This window comes from Cyprinus carpio, chromosome A3 (assembly GCF_018340385.1).
Source record: "Cyprinus carpio isolate SPL01 chromosome A3, ASM1834038v1, whole genome shotgun sequence".
Classification (NCBI taxonomy): Eukaryota; Metazoa; Chordata; class Actinopteri; order Cypriniformes; family Cyprinidae; genus Cyprinus; species Cyprinus carpio.
In genome coordinates, this window is record NC_056574.1 from 18,842,776 (window position 1) to 18,866,083 (window position 23,308).

Sequence of the window (23,308 nt, forward strand, 5' to 3'; positions counted from 1 at the left end):
ACGAAGTAAGTGCAAGACTTTTCCTCACTAACGCAAAGCGCGCTGAGCATCGGCTGCTCCGCGAATGTTTGTGTAAAGTCGAGCTGAACATCAGTGTGTGTGTGTGTGTGTGTGTGTGTTAAACAGTGTAGCATAAGAGAGCATGATTTCCTAAGAGGATTTAGTAGCGTGGCGTGGCTACAGTGTGTACAAACAGATGACACCGCTATTCCTCCTGAAGCTCTTTTAACCGCCTGCTTGGGTCAATTATCGCATTTTACCCTTCAGTAGTTTATGAAGCGTGTATGAACGACTGAAACAGTCGTACTGTAATATAAAAAGCACATTGTTGTTGTTGTCAACGCTGCTGTGAGCTCAGGAATCAGCTGTACAGCCTGTCAATCAATCACTGCACATGTAAAGTGTATGTAGCCTAAACGATAAAGTTTAAGTGAAAATGTTCATAATTAGAAACAGGCTGGTTGTTTTTTTTAATATTTGATACAGATAATTGTTTATGTCTGATGTGCAGAATCAACTTTTATAATGATTAATAAATGTAGGCTAACTGTTATAAAATTGGTATTATTTACAAAATTGTTTGTCTTTTTTATTTGTAAAATGAAAGTTACATAGAAAGTTGCGTAATTTATTCCAACAATACATTATTATTATTATTATTTTTAAAATTATTCCTTCAGAAACCATCTGAATGCATTTACAGACACATGCATTTAACTGTAGATCTGATATTAAAGAACTAATATTGGCTAAACTGATTATTGATTTAACCCGTCTTTCTCTGTGTGTCTGTTTTTATTTATGAGGAGGGAAAGAGGAACTATTTATTTGTAAACCACTGTATATTTGAGAGTGTATGTGTATGTTCTCCGTGTTTGTATGGGTGTGTAACCATATATTACAACATCACCCAGGGCTATAGCTTTACTGTACAGTATGTCTCAGATCTTTTCTTCATCATAATTCTTTATTTTACAGTCAGAGGTTTTCCTCTGCTCTTTTATTGGACACTTTTGATGTGAAATGAGGAAGGAAAGCGTGTTTATGCATATAGCCATCAGGACTAAATGGTTTTCGTGCATCGTTAGAAATAGATTGTATTCTATCATTTCTCTTATCATGTCTGTTCAGTTACCTGTGTCTTAACTAAAGATTTTACCACACTGTTTAGTGACATAAGTAAAGAGATCTTGATTTGCACCAAAATTATTTAGATGCTTAAAATGTCTGAATTATCAAATATAGAAACTTCTTTTGTCACGGAGACAAATATCAAGTTTGTGTAAACATAATTGGCAATAAGTCTCTTCCTGATTCTGATTCTTTTCTCAGCCATTTTGGTGTCAAAAGGATTTTTAGTGGATGTCTGAAGTCGGTTCTTCTCAAGTTAACACACTTGTCCTGTCAGGTTAACCACAGGTGTAGTTCATCTCTTTGTGCCCTACAAGAGGAGATAGAAATATTGAAACTAGTTTGATATTAGTTCTGAGAACATGAATGATAGACGAGCTGCTGATCTATAATATAGACACTATAATATTATATATCTATATTCTATATTTCGAGATCAGTGAGCAAAAGGCAAGTGTTTAGTGAATGCTGTGAATTTAATCACTCAAACTTAATGGTTTGCTTTAACAAAAACAACTAGTTGTGATACCATTCATAAATAAGTGATAATGTGTCTTTATTTTGAATTGAAATGTAGTTATTCGAGTTTACCGTATAAATCTTTAGTTTTGTTTAGACTACTGCCATGTTATGTTTCTGATTTGAATGCATGGCATGTGGTGATAACAAATGCCCAGTTCAGAGGTACAAGCTTTTAGTGTGCACTTGAAGCACCATACGAACACGATTCTTTAATGTTTGACAACCATTTCAGATTTTGATCAGTATATCAAGTTTTTAGCATTTGAAACCTGACAAACGGACAGACCTTTGTGAAGCGTTTTGCTTGAAAAAATGGGCTTGTTGTAACTTTATTTGAAATAATTGTACTCACTTTAACGTTTCAGAGATTCTGTACATTAACAGACCTATTAGGCCTAAACTCACTTCAGCATCCATTATGTGACAATATAAAAGGTATAATATTATTTACAGTGGTGGCATAATAATCTTTTAGAGTGTGACAGTAAAGTTATATATTCAAGGAATTGAGTCTGTGTGTGAATATGACATAAATCTAACCCCTGTCCCCAACCCACACAGTGAAAGACAGAGGGAAGATATTTACGGAGAACAAGAACAGATCAGGGAGGGAGATTAAAAAGAAAGATGCTATTTTCTCATTATGGACACAAATACACTTGATAAATATAGTCTGGTGTTGTTTTGCTCAGAGGGTGTGGTACGAGTGTGTGTGAGAGAGTGAATGTGCCGCTCTCTCTCAGTCATGCCTAACTGAACCCTGATTCAATTATCACAAAGCGGTTAGGCAGAGAGGAGGGGAAGTAAGATGGAGAGAACACGAGAACACACTTCATTTAAAGAGATCAGCAGATTGCATTTAGTGTTCACAAACATCATGTACACAGACTCCAATGAACACATTCAAAGCAATTGTTTTGTCAGTCTGTTACTTAATTATTGCATGATCTATATTATTTAATTGCATGATCTATTAATCATGCAAAGAAACATTACACAACTGTGATTTTCTCCACTGCTTTAAAAATGCCGTTGATTGCTATTTTAGAAGACTGAAAGTAGAGGTTCATTAGCACTCAGACGCTGTTTGAAACATCATCACACAGGCCTCCAGAGCTGCTTTACACACTCCGCTCACTCTTTTTGTTTCATTCTTTATTCACTACTTTTGGTTTGGTATGATTTTAAAAAAAAATTAGTGGTCATTAAGGCTGCCATTTATTTGATAAAAAAAAAAAGCAGTAAAACAGTCAAATGTGAAATATTATGCAATTTAAAATAACTGTTTTCTATTTTAACACATTTTAGGGTAATTTATTCCTGTGATGCTAAGCTGAATTTTTAGCATCACTATTCCAGTCTTTAATGTCACATGATCCTTCAGAAATGATCCTAATATGATGATTTGCTGCTTAACAAACATTTCTTATTATTATCAATGTTGAAAACAGTTGTGATGCTTCATATTTTTGTGGAAACCATGATACATTTTTAAATGGGATTCTTTGATGAAAAGATAGTTCAAAAGAACAGTATTGTTTTAAAATACAAATCTTTTTTTTTTTTTTTTGCATTATAAATATATTTATTGTCACTTTTGATCAGTTTAAAGTGTCCTTGGCAATCTTCGGTCAAAATGCCTATGATCATGTTCAAAAACTATGATTTTTAAAATGTCAGTAATTAAGTAAAATAAAAAAAATCACGTTCTACAATATGCATGGGTCACTAATCTAATAAGAAAATGAGTGACATTTATCACTTTTTTGTACAGAAGGTCAGATGTTCTTTCACTTAATCTCAAGATGGTTTTTGAATCACATCAAATCATGCAGGAGAACATGATGGGAAAATAGATAAGGAAAGAGGATAGATGGTTAGATGAATAGATGAAAAGAACGCAAATATAGATGGATCTCCTTTTAGAAGATACTCAAATCCATTATGAGGGATATTCATTAAGAATGATTCAGGATTTCAATTGGTCAGACTGACACGGAGGGGAGTGTTTCAGATCCTCTCTCATCTCATGCCAGTTTAGTGCTTCTGTGAGTTCAGGAAATTGTGCGGTGAATCAGGAATTCATGTACACTGATCCATGATGCTACAAACCCAAATTTAGAAAGGCTTCCTTTCTGAGAAGCCTGGTCTGGATGGGGCGACATGACACACACCAGTGATTTACAAAAACAGAAGAAGAGAATAACAATTGATAACTGAACAAATCGAACAGTTCTCATCAATAGCACAACAGTGGCTTCTTGTGACATACCTTAAAACAGTGCTGAGCTACAGTTATGAATCTGCTTCAGTAACACTCCACCCTTCAGATAACACTGACTCACTGTATTGAAATGCAGGGGCACAGTATAAAACATGTGTGAGCAGTATGCTGTTATTCACTGCAGTAGCTTATTATTGGGACTGTATTTGAAGAATGATCGCTTTAGGGTTTAGATGTTGAATGCAGAGTCGCAGATGGGCGTTGGCCTCCACCCCTGTTCACAGTGGATGACAGCACTCACATAATGGCTGCTTATTGATTTCTTTCTCTTGCGCTCTCCTTCTCCCACCGTGTCTGTCTCTATAACCTAAAGTGAACCTGATGAACCATTACAGAAGTGCTCTTGTTAGTCATTTGACTGTCTCGGTAGCCTGCAGTCAATCCAGTGTCCTGTGTTTGATGGGAATAGCCATGACAGTGACCCACTCATCTGTCTGATAGACTCATGAGTTTATTTTGCAAGCGTGTTTGTGTATATGAATTTTCTACAATGAATATTCATTACAGTCCAGAACCTGGACCACAAAACCAGTCATAAGTGTCAATTTTTCTAAAAAGGGTGAATAAATAAGCTTTCCATTGATGTATGGTTTGTTAGGATAGAACAATATTTGGCCTAGATAAAATTATTTGAAAATCTGGAATCTGAGGGTGCAAAAAAATCTTAATATTGAGAAAATTGCCTTTAAAGTTGTCCAAATTATCTTCTTAGCAATGCATCTTAATAATCAAAAATTAAGTGTTGTTATATTTACAGTAGGAAATGTAAAAAAATACCCTAATGGAACATGATCTTAACTTAATATCCTAATGAATTTTGGCTAGAAAAAAATCTATAACTTTGACCCATACAATGTATTGTTGACTATTGCTACAAATATACCCCAGCGACTTTAGACTGGTTTTGTGGTCCAGGGTCACATATGTTGCCAGAATTTCGCCCTAAAAAATATGGTGACAATATTTCTGGTATTAGGCTACAAGACGGCATATTAGGCTACTTGAAGTACCAAAATATGCTTTGTACCTTAAAAAGCACCTATAACCCCCATGATAAATTACTGGTAGTAAAATAAAAAGCCACATGAAAAATCAGTTAATCATAAGTGGCCTGTTAATAAAATATGGCCACTACTCAATTATACATACAAAGACACAGTACTGAAATAATAAACATTTACTACATAACAGAAAATGTACTGTAGCATTTTTCCATAAAACTTTTATTTACAGTGCATGGTTTCCACTAAAATGGACACTTCTTGGTGCACATATATATATATATATATATATATATATATATATATATATATATATATATATATATATATATATATATATATTGTATATATGTGCATATGTGTGTGTGTGTGTGTGTGTGTGTGTGTAAGCTTTCTACAATTTTGAAAATTCCAGTCCATAAAATGTTTGATTGTAATAACAGAGCAAAAGCCAAAACTTTCCATTTCTGTCAGTACAGAGTGGGCAGAGGGCAATTTTTGTAAGTATGATGAAAATGCCTCTCTTCCCACTGGAGTACATTCCTGTGTGCCCTGCTGAAAGAGAGACTGGGAGATGAGAGCAGAATTAAAGGAATAGTTGGGCAGGGCACAGGGCTGTAGTGCTGTGAGGAGATTCACACAATGACTCTCTCTTTCAGCAGAACACAGCAGCTAATGCAGCTCAGCTTGTTGATGGTACACAGCTGGTGTGTGTGGAAGAGAGAGAGGAAGGAAGAGAAGACAGATCAGACTGTGTATTTAGCTATAACTCTTTGGGCATGAGGTCATTGTCCACAGTTTATTCATTCTAGTGGTTTGAATCTTTACTGAAAAGATTTGTATAGAGATTTGTTCAATAATCCTTTCTGTAGGTTATATCAGTAGATGGCAACCAGTCTGTCTATTATAAGGAAATGATTCACTTAACAGATTAGTTCAAACAGATTCATTTGTTAAAAAGGTTTTGTAAAAAAAAAAAAAAGAAAAGAAAAGGTTTTACTACTCTTTATTAAAACCTGCTTGACTGCAAATCTACTACGTCTAGCATCATAAACAATTTCTCTTAATCTATTCTACAAATTTTGCCAACTTTTTGACATTCATCAAGCTTAAGATTAAGCCAACAAAAGTCTAAATAATGGATTATGATTTTAAATAACATCTATTCATTTTAATGTGCTTGGTTATCAGTAATTTTTACACATTCATAAATTGGTCCATTTTTTTGGTCACAGATGAATTAACTCAGATTCAGTCAGTCAGGAAATCCTTGGTCTTCAATCAGATGCCTCAGTTTGACATTTTTATATACGAATGAGATACTTTGTTCATTCAGATGGTTCACAAAACTTATTAAGTGACGCTTTCGATTCATTCAATAGGACCAACCAGTGAAATTCTTCTTTACATCTGGCACTCAAATGCTCTTTGCTTGCACCACAGCAGGCATGTGCTTGATGTACTTAATGAATGAAAAAATGACTAAATGAAAACAATTTGTTAAGATAAACAGTTTTTCCAAAGAACACAATTTGTTCATTACTGAAACACCACTAGTGCTGTATTTATTCTTCCGGCAAGAGGATGGAACAAGGCCAGTTAGTCCTGATCACGGTCCATGTGCTGTCAGCTTCTTTTGCATATCTTGGGGAGGTCGTGGCCTAGTGGTTAGAGAGTTTGACTCCTAACCCTAAGGTTGTGGGTTCGAGTCTCGGGCCGGCAATACCACGACTGAGGTGCCCTTGAGCAAGGCACCGAACCCCAAACTGCTCCCCGGGCGCCGCAGCATAAATGGCTGCCCACTGCTCCGGGTGTGTGTTCACAGTGTGTGTTCACTGCTGTGTGTGTGCACTTTGGATGGGTTAAATGCAGAGCACGAATTCTGAGTATGGGTCACCATACTTGGCTGTATGTCACGTCACTCACTTACTCACTTGTGTTTGGATATTATGAATTTATTGGTTTTCCCTTAACAATTGGCAAACTTGTTTATCGTTATTAATACACAGTTTAACAGTCTCACTTGCCCTGTAAGCACAAACATCCCTCTCTCTGAGTCTGTTAAGGGATAAGATGTTTTTCCCTAGGGAAGCGTGTCCAGGCAGGCCGGGATTGGAGCCTGGGACTTGCCTAATTGGAGCGGCTGATGAAGAAATAATTCGAGCGTAGGGTAATATAGCAGCAGCCTGAGGGCAGGGAGGACAACTTTCCTAACACAACAAATTTATCTCATTTTCTCACATGTCTACCCACTCCTGTCATATTCTTCAATAGTTATCCATCAGAATTCATGTTTCAGTTTTAAAAGGACGTAATGTACATAATTTAGTTGAAATGATCATTTTCTACCTTTTCTTGGACTTTTAAGACACATGTTAATGAACCCTGGTTAGATTTCCCAGTGTCCTGCTTGAAAACATGCAATAAACAGCACTTGAAGTTGAACACCAAACTAGGAAACTCAAGTGGAAGTCAGAGTTCAAATAGATGCAGATGAATTTTTTTTTTGAAAGAACTTACTAATTTTATTCAGCAAGAATGCATTAAATTGACCAAAATTTTAACAAATACTATTTTGCAAAATTCCTGTTTTGACTGTATTTTTGATCACATATATAGCCTTGGTGAACCTCTCTTTTGATAATCGGACATCTAAAGACAAATGTTAGCATTGCACAGCATCATTTATGCTGTGTTAAGAACAGACTGTTCTTCTTTGCTGACCTGCAATCTTAACGGTAGTGTTGCCATTTTTAACTTCCACATACGTGTTGTTCATCAGTCTGGGCCAAACGTGGGTGGTCATATGTTAAAGTGCTCATGGATTGTGACGTCAATATCATCATGATTTCTGAATGACCCATTTTTGCAGCTTAGTTTCTATAAAGACTGAGTGGACTGGTTAAGGAGCTTTGCTTCGTGAACATTAAAGTATATCAATGCACTACAACATCAAACTCTTATTTTTAAAGACCAAAGAAAATTCAGCTTTCCATGATATGGCCCCTTTAGCAAATCTCAGCAATTTGGACCTTTTCTTTATCAGGTAATCATCTCGTCATCGTGTTTTTTTTTTTTTTTTTTTACGTTGGACGTGCTGTTGTTTATTTCCACCATACCTCTGTCTCCTCTGTCTATCTTTTCAGCTACTTTCTTTCTCAAGATCAGTCTCTTCTTTAAGCTGTTGCCTTATTTGGTTATCTCTCAGCTGAAATCTATGAATACACATTTCTCTGCCTCCCTCTTTCTCCTTCCAGACATCTTCTCTCTCTCTCAGCTGCTTGTTTAGGTCTGACAGTTGTGTTTTTTTTAACACAGGAGTGTAGCTGAGAGGTCACAGGAGGTCCACAACCTAGTGAGCTGCCTACTGTACTTAGCACAAATTATTGATCATATATCATAGGTATGCTTATGATGCAAAGGTGGTTTCAAAAAATGTATACAATTATAGCAAAATTAGTTTATTGCATTACATATCTGTCAAATATTCTAAGTGGGCAGTTTTTGGAAGAATAAGCTACAAAGAATATCTGAATTTATTTATGCCAGTGACATGATGCTTTTTATAATGGAAATGATATCATATAGAGCACCACTGCAGACCCTCAGGATTGGGTGTCAAGGTCAGTAAGTCACTTAAAATAACATATAATTTTACTTTTTATGACAAGGCAAGCTTAGTTCAAGTAATTTATTCCTGTGATGCAAAACTGAATTTTCAGCATCATTAATCCAGTCTTCAGTGTCTAATGATCCTTCAGAAATCATTCTAAAATCATTTTGATCTGATTTGATGATGATCTGATTTGCTGCTCAAGAAACATTTTTTATCATTAGCAATGTTTCCAGGATTTTCTGAATTCGGGAATTCATCTGTGCTCAATAAAATTATTAATTTCTTAAAAAAAAAAAAAAAATCTTACTGACCCCAAACTTTTGAACGATAGTTAAAAATGGACCCTCTTCCATGTCATTGACCCTGTAGTCAAAAATGTGGATCCACAAGACCAATGAGAGACTGTCATAAGGTTTCTAACAAACAGAAATTCCCCATCAGCCATAAGACACAGAAGGGGAGAGCAGGAAGTGCTGCCCACATCTGTAATCAGCATTTGCGTGACTCCTTGGCCAGTTCAGCTAACATGAATGTCACATGACAACATCAAGAGGCCAGCAGGACAATACACCTTTTCCAGAACCCATTCTCTCTCTCTCTCTCTCTCTCTCTCTCTCTCTCTCTCTCTCTCTCTCACTCACTCACTCACTCACTCACTCACTCACTCACTCACTCACTCACTCTCTCTCACACACACACACACACACAGACTGTATCTCAGCATAGTCCTTACAAACAACAGGAAGGAGAGCACAGATGAGTCGATAGTGAGAACCATGGTTATAATAATGTCTGGAGCTTTGTGAGTGTTTATGTGAATGTGTGTCATTGGGACAGAAAACCAAAATGATCCATACATGCGGAATGGGCAGTATTTTAAATACATGTATTTGAAATAAAAGAAAATACTTTTTTGTATTAAAATACCTTTGAAAAAAATCAAATGTATTTTGCATTTAAACATTTAATCTGAGTATTTTTGTATTTTCAAAATACATAAGGTATCAACCTCCTTATTATATGCAGGGACAGGAAGTATTTCAAATACATGTATTTGAAATAATGTATTTTGTATTTAAAAACCTTTGGAAAAATCAAATGTATTTTGTATTTAAATACATTTAATCTTAGTAATTTCTTGTTTTAAGTATTTTTGTATACTTGTTGATAAAAAAATCAGCAATCTAATAAAGAGGTTGATTGGCAAAAAGTGTTTTATGTATTTTGAAACTACAAAAATACTATTTTAGTATATAAATAGTATTTTGTATTTCAAATACATGTATTTGAAATACTGCCCATCCCTGCATACGTGAATGTGTGTGTTTGAGAGAGAGAGTATGATTCAGTCAGCATCATTGAAAAACCCGCAGAGGGTTGATATCTGTTTCAAATGAGCTGTTATCTGCTCAGAGCCTGGGCTGGAAGCTCCTAGGGGGTTTCTGTTATGGTTGAGTGCCATCATCTGGATGATTTCGGGGGCACTATTGGAATATTCCCAAATCCCAGTTTTGTATTTCAATTCAGGGTCCAGAATTAACACTTGGGCGAGTTGCTAATGCGAGAAAATGGACATTGGCAAGTGAATAAAACTACCTGCCAGCTGGCTGAATACTTTATTAGGAACATAACACATGAAAACATCCAGGACACCTAAAGTTTTTTCTTCTAAACTGTGTATGCAGAATATTAATGGAATATACCAAAAAATATGCAGAGTTAATCACGCTGACAACGTGACTAATATTCATGAACCCGTAGCAGCTCATCAATCCTTAGTGCGTTTTATATTGTTAGTATATTAGTAAAATTAGTAGTAGCATTATCTTTTAATAATAATTACTGTTATCTATTGCTATTCTCAGTTCTATTATTTTTACAGAAAACACTGAATGACCAACAATATCTTAAGCACCACCACCGGTCCTAAATTCAGCTAAAATGACAAATACGCATTCATACATGGTTACCAAGTTTTAGTTCTAATCACTAAAGTTCTATCATTAAATAGTGCTTAAGTATAATAACATCATAATATAATGCTTGATTGACTGATTAAGAAGCTAAGATTTAAGAAGCTGTGCCATTTTACAAATATAAGCTTTTGTGGAATTATATATATAATTATACACGCATATACATACAAAAACAAGCGCACACACATATATATGATTTATATGTGTGTGTGTAAAATAGTGTAGTATATATGTCTGGTGAGTAAAAAAAATTACTAGCCAATGGCGATTATATTGCCATGGTGTGCTAAGAGGGTTGGTTGACCACTCGGGTAACGGCTTAGTCATCTAACCTCTCCTCTCCTCTCCTCTCCTCTCCTCTCCTCTCCTCTCCTCTCCTCTCCTCTCTCTCTCCTCTCCTCTCCTCTCCTCTCCTCTCCTCTCCTCTCCTCTCCTCTCCTCATTACTTTCATCCCAGTGGAGGTTTGAGTTTCAACCGCTGAGGTCCACACTACAGTTCTACAGATGTGAACACACACACACACACACACACACACACACATACACACACACACACACACACACACACAGAGACGGAAGAAACACGTCATCCTTGCAGTGCAACATTATAATTTACATCTGGTAATTACACAGGGGTTGAGTGAACTGAAGGGGCCCAGCAGATGCAGAGAGTCTGTCTTGTGAGGGAGGGTGCTGGGCCTCTTCTGACCACAACAAGCCCCTCTCTCTGCAGCTCTCCACCAGCCAGAGAGACTCACAGCGTAATGAAGCGCAGGAGATGACAAATGAGAAGTGGAAATTTATTGTAAAGTCAATTGAAAAGAGACTGAACTTCATATTGCCAGGTGTGACTTTTTTAAATTGGTTAACCCTTTAATAGGGAATATCTCAGACATCTCTAAATGAGAATTATTTGTTTTTAAATAATTATTTTGTCTTTCATATAAACACGTCTTTCATATATTCAATATTTGGGTGTATTTTTTTGCAAAATATCTTGGTGGCTGTTGGGCACTGATCTCTATATAGAAATTCCTATAGAAACCTATGCAAATATTATGATAATGAAGTGAATTTACTCACTGGTTACTGAAGTTTAATGAAGCGTTCATGCTGAAACACTCAGAAATAGCAGCATAAAGTTAAATAGCATCATTACACATGATCAAGCAAGCTGCCCAAAGCTTTTCTTAAAAAGGTTTTCTACTTGAGTGCCAGTTGTCTTTAAAATAGGGATGCACTGACATTAAATTTTGTCTGATATAGCAAGGCTATAATTATTTTAATTTATTACTTTTTTTCTTCTTCTTCTTTTTATTTATTTATTTAATTTGATGAAGTCAAGGGGAATGTAAAATTAAAAATAGGGCAAATGAGCATGAGCAGTTAATAAAAAATTTTTCAATCTGCTTGATTATCTGTAAAATCACACACAAATAAATTGACACATCAATTTACTGGTACACTTGATCAGATGCAGTCAAACACAAGTGAGTAAAGATGAATGATCTCAGCATTAAGAAAGAAGTGTCAGAGAATCTCATTCATAAGTTATGAATCATAACACTCCAACACAGAAATCCATCAAGAAATTGCTTTAATAAACCAGAACACAAACTCCACCCCATTGATAAATAATTGGGTTGTGGTCACAGGAACATCCAGTTTAAGTTGCTTAGCTCCCCATAAACCACTGGACTGTGGAAACATTGATGGTTGCCAGGAGGCACGGTCGCCATGGTGATGGGGTGTGGTTGTTAAAGCAGCTGCACTGATGTGGAATTCAGCAATGCAGAAGGTAAACCACACACACTGAAACACACCATTCACACAGACATTAATGTTCAGAGCCATGGAGGACGTATTTTTAGAGCAGAACAATTTCACAGTTGACTTTAAAGGGGTCAGTGTTGAGGTGACTGCTGGTGAGGAGAATGTCTTCAGGTATCTGACACATACACAACACATCTCAACCCATTCAGCCCCCTCTGAAGCTCCTAAGAATCAGGTTATGTTCCTTAGTTGTGTTAAGTAGTATACTGTTGCAAACATTTGTGGATTTTTTAATTGATATACAGAAGTTGCATTTTCACTTGTATTAACATACACTACTGTGAAAAATGTTAGGGTTGGTAAGATTTTTAAAATATTTTTTTAAAGAAGTCTCTTATGCTCACCAAGGCTACATTTTCAGCATCATTACTGCAGTCTTCAGTGTCCCATAATCCTTCAGAAATAATTCTAGTATGCTGATTTGCTGCTTAAGAAACATTTAGGCTATTTCTTTATTTTAAGGATTCTATGATGAATACAAAGTTCAAAAGAACAGAAGTTATTCAAAATAGAAATCTTCTCTAACATTCTAAATCCCTTTACTGTCACTATTTGTAAATTGAATGCATCCTTGCTGATTAAAAGTATTAATTTCTTTAATAAAAGAAAAACAAATAAAAAAAAAAACCTTTGAGTGCTGGTGGTGGTTGTGTGTGTGTGTGTGTGTGTGTGTGTGTGTGTGTGTGTGTGTGTGTGTGTGTGTGTGTGTGTGTGTGTGTGTGTGTGTGTGTGTGTGTGTGTGTGTGTGTGTGTGTGTGTGTTCGTGTCGGCACATCTGCTCTGTGTTCAGTTGCTGCTCTAATCTCTCTGGTCTTCATGTAGAGCAGGTGTGATGGGCCTCACACCCCCTTTTGACTTCCTCTCATGCACATAATTCAGGTCCAGTCATACACATGCATACCAGTTGTGTAGATACTGGACAGTATTATCCTTGATAAATATACCTTGTTAGTGTAAATCTGAGAGTTTCTTTCCGGCTGTGTCATAAACCTAAATCAGCCGTGTTTCTGCTAAAACTTTTACTATAAAGGAAACTGGTTTCAGACTTCCTTCCGAGGAAACCATAATGCCATATCTAGTGACCTTGAGCAAATTCAAGTGAGCTTTAGACATAACCTAGTGAATATTTCATGATTGAAAATGACCATTGTACAGCTTTTTTCATGTTCGAACAATTTGCTATTAACTATTAATATATTGTAATGTATGTTGTAATGTTTTTTTCCTCTCTCTCCATATAATGGAAGTCAATAGTAGTTACCAAAAAGGAAATTCTTCAAAATATCTTCTTTTAATAGTCTGTTGTATATTTTATGAAGAAAGAAATACATGTTTTGAGCTGACATGAGGGTTGGTGAATGATATCAGTATTTTCATTAATTGCTGAACTATCCTTAAGGCATTCTTCTGGTCTGACCACCAGGTGTTTTTAATACAACATAAAACTGCTTTGAAACAATATGTATTGTGAAAATGCAATACAGGTTAATCTGACTTAAAACATCATCCAGACAAAAAACTTGGAGGTATCTTAATAGATAGGTTAGCAAATAGGTTTTGATTTAAATGTGCCTCTGTAAAGGTTTCAGACACAGCCTATATATAAACGCTTAAACTCTCAAACACTCTTGTGCTGTAGTGCTGCCATCTGTTGGCGCTTTCTTCACACTACAACCCATTGGTTTTACTTCAGGTCTGCAGCCTATTGGTCAATGGCTTTGCAGAGGATTACGGCTAAAATTAACCAGCTTTAAACTACCATAGTTTTTTTTTATTCACACACACAAAAACATACCCACACATAAGCACACACACTCAGGAAAGTCAGATTAAAGTGGGTCTAGACTGTTCTGCCATCCAATGTTCTTGAGACCAAATGGTGTTGACAGATCTCCTATTATCTCCTGTCTCTGTATCGCCATATGCTCGCTGAGGCCTCATTTAAACAGCTGATACTCAGTATCAGCACACTTTATACACATACAGATGTATATGAGTTTATTTTGTTCTGTTTGAACTGATCTTGTTATTGCAGTTCTTATTCATTTATACTTTAGTGCCAGTGTGTATGAATGCGGACTGTTTATTCTCATGTGACCAGCAGGGGACAAACTACATCCTTTTTTAAAAGTGCACACGTGAGCGTGCATGTGTACTTCTATGAAGATATAACCGTCTGTTATGTTTTTTTTTTGCATAAAAATTAAGATTTTTTTTTTGTTTTGAGATTCTGTCAGAAGAGATGCGTGAGCCATGAGCTTACCAGTTACTCTGGTTTAGAGTATCTGTTCCATCTGTATGTGTTGATAAATGAATCAGCCATGTTTGTATCAGGATGAAAGGGATTCGTTCATATCAGAGCATGTGCAGATCAAACATCTGCCGCTCACGTAGCTTTCCCAGCTCCAGTCTATTTAAACATGAGGGCTTTACAGTGCTGTTTGTGTTTTTGTAGATAAAGTGGCTCAGAAGAAAAATGTACAGTATTCCTCAGAAATGACTCTATAGAGTTCCATTTAATGGATGCACAAAAAGATGCCACCATATTGGTGTTTTTATTTATTTATTTTACTGCTATCGGACTTCAATGGATATTTATCTGCTGATATTGGATATAATTCCACTTGTTTTAAGACAAAGATCATCAATAATTTAAAGAGATGGTGATGGATTATGGCAAAGATTTAACCCTTTAAGCACACATATTGGAGTGGGTTGCAATGTAGCAATATAGATACAAATTGGTATGAAATTATATTGTGTGCCATTTATCAGTTATTGGTCATTCGTTCTTTTTTTAAAAAACACATTATTTTTCACATAATTTACCTTTATTCCACACCGTTCTGTCCCTACTCTGAGAAACACTGCGACGGGCTGTGATTGGTTAGCTATGCCAGGGTGTTGTGATTGGGTAAACCACCGTCTAAACGTCCCACCCCTCACCTCAGTGGCATGTGCTCCGGTTGCAGTGTTGCCAAGTCTGTGTTTTTTTCCGCAGAATTGGGCTACTTTAAAACTCCTGCCGTGAGTTGAAGCAACCCAAAAAACGTGATATTTTGCCCCCCAAAATGCAATTTTTACTGGTGACCCCCCTCAAAACGTGATTGGGCTAGTTTTGAGTAGCAGTTGGGTAGGTTTTGTTGTGAAAACCTGCCAACCCTGTCCGGTTGTATTGTAAACAATGGCGTTGTCAATATCGCTTATCAGTTTGAGCCTGATTGAGAAGCAGAGGATATTATTGAAGAAGATCGTGCAGAACCTGTGCAAGCACTGCTTTTAATGATAGGCATATGTTTTTTGTTTGTTGTTGTCTCATACTTTTAAATATGCTGTTATTTGTAAATGCTACTGCTTATGTTGGCTTTTAATATACGGTTTTGTCCTGAGAGAGCATGTGCAGAGCAGGAGGACATGAGGAACAGAACCGCTGCTTTAGAACATTGATTTTGAAACTCGTGAATTAGGTCCATTAGAATCATTAGAAGACAGAATCGCGATTCATATATGAATAGATTTTTATGTGCACCTCTAGTTTTCTCTTCCTCTTCTCTAAAGCAGCACAGCATGGCCTCGCCCCCTTGGCTGCCTTTTCCCAGGGGCAGGGTTTATCTTGGTTTGTGATGTCATGAACCCGGGAAGTAACTTGTTGTAGTCCCTACCAGCCGTTTTTGTGGTCATTAAACTGCCAGAATTGATATTCTCGATATCTCATTTTGCATTGAACATTCAGCTTCATAACTTTGTAGATATTGTTTATGCTCAAACAGCAACATTACACTCTAACTAGCGTTAAAAAAGTGAAATCACAATGAGCCACCCCTTTAAATGAAATGAAATGGAGCTCAAATGTAGACTCTTATTACTGTTGTCAACTGTCTAGTTTGTTTCTATTTTTATTTCTCCTTAGGAATGTTAACCCTCTGGTATCCCTCACTTAGGGCTCATACTTGTGATCCTCAGGGTCAAAACAGGCTAAAAACAATACGTTCAAAAAACATTTTCATAATTCAAAGAATGCACTGATGAATATATGTTTGTTTATTTTGTTTATATATATATATATATATATATATATATATATATATATATATATATATATATATATATATATATAGTATTTTGAGGGGTTTCATGGTACTAGTAGACAATATTCACCTCTAAATTATGCACCATTTATTTCTATTTGAAATAATACAATTATTAAGAAAAAAATAATAAAATGATCAATTAATTCAGTTTTTTAACTTAAAAATGTATTTGAAATCCAGTGCTTGGAAGGCAGACTGGTTAGTGCCATCTCGTGGGAGAAATAAAGAAAATCATGTCATACCATGATGTTACCACTAGAAGAGTGTGTTCCCTAGTGAGTATTTTCAGACATAACAAAATTTTATAAATAGACATTATCTGTAGATTGTACCCAAAAATGTTGCTCTGAAATTTTTTTAATTTGTTTTTATTTCCCATTCATTTCCTATGGAACTGTATCATAAGTGTGACTTTTTTTAAATGATTTTTGTCTGTGTGTTCATATAGCAAGTGCAGCAAAAGTAACCTAGTTTTGTGGCATTTCGATGTAGTAAAAAAAAATATATATATATATATATATATATATATATATATCTATATATATATATAGATAGATAGATAGAAAACAAATTCTGTCTAAAATAACTGAAGACCACCAGAAGGTTAAGAGATTTGTGGCAAAGATGATACATCTTCTCTATCATGTTTTTTGTCTTCTGGGCTTTAAACACACCAACCCTCGGAGCAATAAAAATGTTCTTCTGGAACTGTTGACATACAAATTAATGTGGATTGCATAGTTAAAATAAATTCTTGTGGGGAAAAAAATTAATGAGAAGTAAGTTCATATTGACTTTCGCAGACTTTTGTGTCTTGGCAAATCTGAGAGTGAGATCTCTCTCTCTCTCTCTCTCTCTCTCTCTCTCTCTCTCTCTCTCTCTCTCTCTCTCTCTCTCCTTTTTTTGCTTCTTATTGTTATTGTTCTGTTTAGTTCATACAGGGGTAAGGAAAATGAGTATGAGCTTCAGATTGAGTGATAGACAGGCTGCAGGAAGTCTTGATATTCATAATTAATTACTAGAGCTTATGTGTCTTCATCTCCAGCACACCTCAGGCATGTGTGTATGTGTGTTTGCTCAATTAAAGCTTTCTATGCATGCTTTCATAAAAACACAAAGGGATATTTAATGTCATAAGCATTTTTTTGTGTTTAGACATAAAATGTGAGGCATTTATGAGATTCACAGTCACTTATTCTTCAGTCTGTTCATGACACCTTCACCTGGCACGATAAACCGTGTGTGTGTTGTGTTTCATGTATTGTGTACATGTTCTGGCTGTATGTTGTCATGCCGGTACACGTCTAACAGTGCGGCAGGTGAAACCAGTCCATCCTCATTTGTAACGGATCTCAGGTGTGTGTTTTGTGGAGTTGAATGAGAGGGAAATTTCTCATCAATGGCCTGCTGCCTGCTTCTCTCACACATACCAGAGACCTGCCTGTTGGGTGAGATTTTCAACAGATATGTGTGTGTGTTAGTGTCAGTATGTGACTTGATAAATGATATGTTACTGTGCGTGTCGTGTGTTGTATTGGTGTGATTGTGCGTGTGTGTTGTTTTATAGCAGCTGTTTTAGTCCAGCCTCAGAGAGCAGCTGCACTGAGGTGTCTGGCACCCTATGTTTTTGTCTGCCATTCTGGGTTTTTCACTCAGTATTTTGGTTTTTATTTCTCATAATGGTCATTCCTCCATTTGTGCTTTTTTGTGTTAGAAGCAATGTATACTGTTTTTCTGTCCTTTTTAGGCTCATTGTGTTTGCTAGCGGAGCCATTATTTTGCTCTTTCTATGAAGGGACTTTTAGAGAGCAGGGATTTTTGCATTGCTCTGTTGATTCCTGTTTCGCACACAGTTGAATGGTCTTTCAGAGCAGCAGAGCAGCAGAGTTTTTTTGCACTGTCTGATGGCTTCAGAATTTTTTTATATCATTTGCTTGATGGAACAAAAGATGAAAATGAAATGGAAAGATTAGATAATACAGAAATCGGAGAGCACTGAGGGGCAAAAGGCAAAAGAGACTGTAGAGATGACAGTGATAAAGAAAGAGAAGGAGCCAGAGGGATAGAGATGGCAAAAAGAAAATGAAGCCTACAGTTTTGGGTTTGAGTAAGTTTACTCAATTATATATTTTTAACCCTTAGTTATAAGCCTTGCATCATTTTTGGCTGATTTCATGTACACTTGGGGACTATTTTAAATATGCAATCTGAAAAAAACACTACAACAACAAAAAATGACTCAATGATTCTAAGTTTATATATATATATATATATATATATATATATATATATATATATATATATATATATATATATATATAAAATCTCACCTTGTACATTTTTTTTTTTTTTAAAATGTAAAGGAGGGTTAAAAAAATTTGTATTAGAGGGTGGGGCATTCTCATTCTAAAGAGCTTCTGATTGGATGGAATTCTGTGCAGTGCAGGATGAGTCATCAGGTTTTATAGTGAGTGTTCCCGAAGAAAAAGACTGGCTTGAAAACTGGCTTGAACATGACCTCAAAGCTAACAGACATAGACTAAAAGCAACAAAACTCTCATTTTGATTTTGTAGGTCATTTAAAAAGAGTAGAAATAGGCGTATGAGAGTATGCATTTGAGGTAAAGAATAACTGGTGAGCAGCAAACAGATGCAGACAGGGAAGAGTGATAAACACAAATATACCTTAATGAATGAGAGAGAGAGAGGGAGAGAGAAGGAAACAGCAAGCAAAAGAAAAGCAGGAGGGCCGGCCCACTCATAGTGACAGTGAGACAGAGTTTAGAGTTTGTCAGGAGATGACAGAGTGGAGAGAGAGGAGCTGAATGGTTTAGAAAGTGAAGGAATAGAAGAAAAAAAGACTGAAACAAAGTTAGAGGCGGAAAACTGATGTGTAAAAAAATTGGATTTATAGAGTTTTCCATCCTGCAGCCGGCTTCCCTGGATCTACATCTTGCCAGCACTGCCACGTGCTCGCCACACACACACACACACACACACACACACACACATTAGACAGGGGTATGTGGCTACATCCTGGATCACTCTCATCTCTGGATATGCCTCTGTGGTCGTAACACTCATCTGAGTGTGTGTGTGTGTGTGAGCATGGGAGGTGCAGAGTTCACCGGTGTGATATGGAACTATCAGTTTAACTCCGGAATCCTTTAAGACGTTTCACCAGCATGGATTAACGAAATATGAGGAGATTTGGGCATGTTCAACAGAAACCACATCTGGAATTTCTCCTTTTTTTGGGAGAGAACAGACACATCTTTAAGCTGACTTGTAGATTTGAACTTTTCCCTATTTCTGGTTGTCAGATTCTACTTTTTTCCCCCACATCAAAAGGTCTTAATGGTTCCTTTGTGATTGCGACTCGTCCTTTTGTGAGTCCTTGCACACTCCCGTGCGTCCCGTGTTGATGTGTGATGTGGTCAGCGGGTCAGGTGCCGTTGGCGATGCCTGCTGTGTGTCCGAGTGTAGGGGGTAAGGAGTGGTGTTTTCAGAATGCGGTAGGGGTGGACTGCAGCTCTCCAGAACCTCGCTGTATCTGGGTGGCAGTTTTACACGGGGATGCACCACAAATAAATGTTTCCAACCTCCAAAATGACACTATTGAAAGCACAAATGGCATCAGTGCACTACCGAGACCCTCACAGACCTGCAGGGTAAGCTGTTTTATGTACGTGTGTGTGTGTGTGTGTGTGTGTGGAGAAAAAGAGAGGCATATAGCCTAATCTACATGTTTAAAATGCTTTTGAAAGACTTTTATATTTATTTCTCACTAAGGACAAAAATTGACGTGGGTCTTGAGCAAAAATGCATAAAATCTAAAAAAAATATAAAAGTCCAAAATGGACAAAAATGAATTATAATTAAATGATATTGTGTAGCTTTATATATATTTACATTTGATATATTTTATTATATTAAATTCCATTCTTATCAAATTTAATATGATTATTTAAGTATTTATATTAAATTAATTGTATTAATACTTATATTAACGTTATATTAAGTGTTTCATGAATATTAAGTATTTGTATTGTGTCTGTCTTTAAAAGTTTTGGGAAAAACGCCCTCATAAAGGTAAAAGGTCAATTTTTTGGAACAAATATTGGGACTTAAAAAAAAATGTTATATCTGAGACTGTGCCTTACATGCATTTACATCTTATCTGAGACTTTTAACCACGGAGATAGTTGTGGGAGGTCAGATACACTAATTAGAAAGTAAAGGCACCAGATAAGGGGTTATAAAAGCCCTTTAGTTGACTGTGTGTGTATGTTTGTGTGTGCGTTAAACTGATTGGTTGGTGTGGTTTTGCTTTAAGCACCTAGATTATAGGATACAGTTAGGGACACTCTAGGTCTGTTGTGTATATAGGAGTCTGTTTATGTCTGTGATTGTGCTGTCATGTGATCACACACTTCAAGGTATTTATAAGACCTATTCCCATGTCAGGATGGAATAGTGTGGAATGGGATGGCATATTCTTCAGAATTTTACATGCAGACAGCTGTCGGCCAGACACATGCTCATATGAGACTCTAACCCAAACCAAACTCAACCGCTTTCAACGATGACTACTCCTTCAGTTGGGTTAACTGCTCCATGTCCTCCTAAAAAAGCAAACTGTGCATCACACCATGTTTGAACAACCATCATAATCCACGTAGAAGTGAACCCTTCCATTTTTTCCCATCGCAGAAAAGGAAAATTTCTCTAGAATGACAGACTCCAGTCGGCTAATGAAGGCGAGAAGCCATGTTGTTTCAATTAGAATCGCTGGTATTTAAATGAAGCTGCTTGAGTTCATTCCGATTTACTGTAGAACTTAATGCTCCAGCTTTCATGTTCAGTGTCATTCAGCTGTGTGTTTCTCTTGGGTTATTAGGCTAACATAAGGTTGCCAGGTGGTGTCCTTTAGCAAAGCTGTGTTAAAATACACAAGTGCTGAAGGTGCACTGTATGATTATTGAACATTTTGTCAGCATGGACTCTACAAACGATATTATATGTGATTCAAACCATTGACTGGGGACAAATAATAAAAAAGTAGTTTTTTTGTTTGTAAAATTCAAAATGGCAACCAGGACTTTTAATATTATCTTTGTTATAATTTGTGTAAACATAACTATTAGTGCCAACTTGTGGCTAGTAGTCATAAAATTTGGTACGTAGCCTTGTTAAGGCTCTCTGCACATGTGTATCAAATTTCATAATGATCAACCATTTGCTATTGAAATAATTGAACTCCGAATTTTGATTGGCTGTTGGCTGCCATTTTTATTGTTCCATTCAGAAAATTATGATATTTTAGTTAGAATGTGCTAGAATTTGTAGCAAAGAAACACCACACTAAATTGTAAATCCTCGATCAAACAGTCGCAGAGCTATGAGCATTTTTCTGTTACAGAGCCCGCTGTTGGTAGAATTTGACTACATTGAAATTAATAGACTGAATAATAAGAATGTCAGTTCAAATACATTTGCTGCTTGGACCCCTAATAGGTAAGTATTCAGTTAGCAGACATGACCCAAACTGACTTATCATACTCTTAATGACAATCCGCCAGATCAACCTGGGTTTAGATGACTTGCTTAAGGGCACAATAGTGAAAGCTTGTGTTTCACGTTTGAACCTACAACCTTTCAGTCACCAATTCATATCTTTAATCACTATGCCATACCACTCCAATAATGTAAAATGAGCTTATTTTAAGCAGTAATATCAATAACTGCAGTAAAGCTGTTATTTTATGAAACTATTCATTTGAAATGTTGCCTTGGCAACTAACAGAAATAAGTTGAAATAAGTTTATGCTGAAATACTAAAACTGAAATTAAAAGAAATTAAAACTATAGAATTAAGAAACTAAGAAGAATGAGAAAAACAAAATCACACACACACACACACACACAAACAAAAAAAACTGAAAATATAAACATAAAAGCATAAAAACTATAAGGCTGTGAAACTACAAATATTACTAAAATAACTAAAGGTTCATGTATATGATATGCAACACAGTGGTCCAAGATTTCCATTTAGTACATAAGGCTATATGGTCATCATATGGTTACAATTATGTATGTAGAGTGAAAGCAATGTCTATTTGATATTAAAATTATGTTGATATTGAAGTCACTCTGCTGGATACAAGTATATTCATTCATGTTCCCTACAGTTCTGTTTATTTTTTTTGCTCCTTGATACAAACACTGCTATAAAGGTGGAAAACCCTGTTTAACGGAGCTCCAGCGGAACTGAAAGAGCTGACAGACAGGTTTAAACACACACATACACACACCTCTTCTCAGTTACGTGTGTGTTGCAGTCATAGGGCAGGGTGTCAGAGATTAAACACTCAACATTAATTACGCTCAACTTTTCAGCAGGATCACACACTCAGCTGTTTGGAGTGTATTGTTTCTGGCGACTGTCTGTGAGCGTGTGTGCATAAGCATAGCCTGCCAACTTAATAAAACACTCATCAAATGAGGTATTTTGAGGGCATTAAGCTATATACAGTACATTCATAAGTCAATGCCCACATTTAGTTTCCAATTATTTTCCTGATTTATGACCAAATTACCCTGGATCAACACTAGAAACACATCAACCCCAAAGAAAAAATGTGTCAGGTGTGTGTTAACCCATCATCAGCTGGTCATAAACTATGACCTCAACCCAACTGTTGGGCTGAATGAATTCTGGATGTTGAGCAGAAGTCATCAGGCTGTATTTCTAGTGTTAGATAGACAAACGCATAGATGAAAGAAAGAAAGAAAAACTAAAAATCTAAATAAACATATTTTTGTTGTTTTTCAGAAAAAAAAATACTTGA

The 23,308-nt window shown here is 36.1% G+C and overlaps 1 protein-coding gene across 1 annotated transcript in view; it reads left to right on the forward strand.

Moving 5' to 3' along the window:
* Window positions 1–23,308, forward strand: part of LOC109045929 (rho GTPase-activating protein 23-like) — a 66,742-nt gene that overhangs the window by 8,959 nt on the left and 34,475 nt on the right.